This window comes from Frankliniella occidentalis, unplaced genomic scaffold, assembly GCF_000697945.3.
Source record: "Frankliniella occidentalis isolate FOCC.00 unplaced genomic scaffold, Focc_3.1 Scaffold47, whole genome shotgun sequence".
Classification (NCBI taxonomy): domain Eukaryota; kingdom Metazoa; phylum Arthropoda; class Insecta; order Thysanoptera; family Thripidae; genus Frankliniella; species Frankliniella occidentalis.
This window is the reverse complement of record NW_026267177.1, coordinates 495,955-496,653: the sequence shown is the minus strand read 5'-3', so window position 1 is coordinate 496,653 and position 699 is coordinate 495,955.

Below are 699 nucleotides of genomic sequence, written 5' to 3'. Positions count from 1 at the left end.
GGAGGCGGCGACCCCTGCTCGTCCGTGCACGCCGTGCATACGCTTCGCTGGCCGGTGCAGTCAGCCTTCTCGACCCGAGCCAACCTGCACTACGCCAGGCCACCGCGCCAAGCCGCGCCAAGCCCAGCCAAGCCGAAGTAGGTCTCCGGAGCGAATGGGGCCAGACGGACGGGCCGCGGGCCGGCGCAGTGCCCGCGGCGATGCTGCCCGGGGCGCGGCGCGCGGCGCGGCGGGGGAGAGGCGCGGAGCCCATCGCTACGCGGCGGCGCGTCACGGCCCAGCCCTTCAGCGCGGCCGGTACCGGATTATGCAATTCATATAACAGACAGTGACTCATGCACATCGCCGGCCCCGGCGGGTGCAGCAGGGGGCCTGCAGTCGAGGGCCAGGATGAGGCCACCGCCATTGACCAAAACTGTTTTATTGGTCGGCGTCGGGGACCAATTCAATGAGGCATACTGAGGTGTATTCCCGCCACGGCGCCAGGTACGGCACGACCTCGGGCATGGTGAAACACAGGAGGGCGTTCATAGTTCATGTCGAAACGGGCAGCGCGGTGGCAGCGGTGGGCGGGGCTTGCCCTGCTGCCGCCCCGGCCGCCCCGTACCCGGTTCCCAGAGTATAGTGTCCGTATGTGTAAATTCGGGTGCCGTCGGGACCGCAAAGGCGTTGCTCATGTCGGAAAGGCCGACCCCCCCC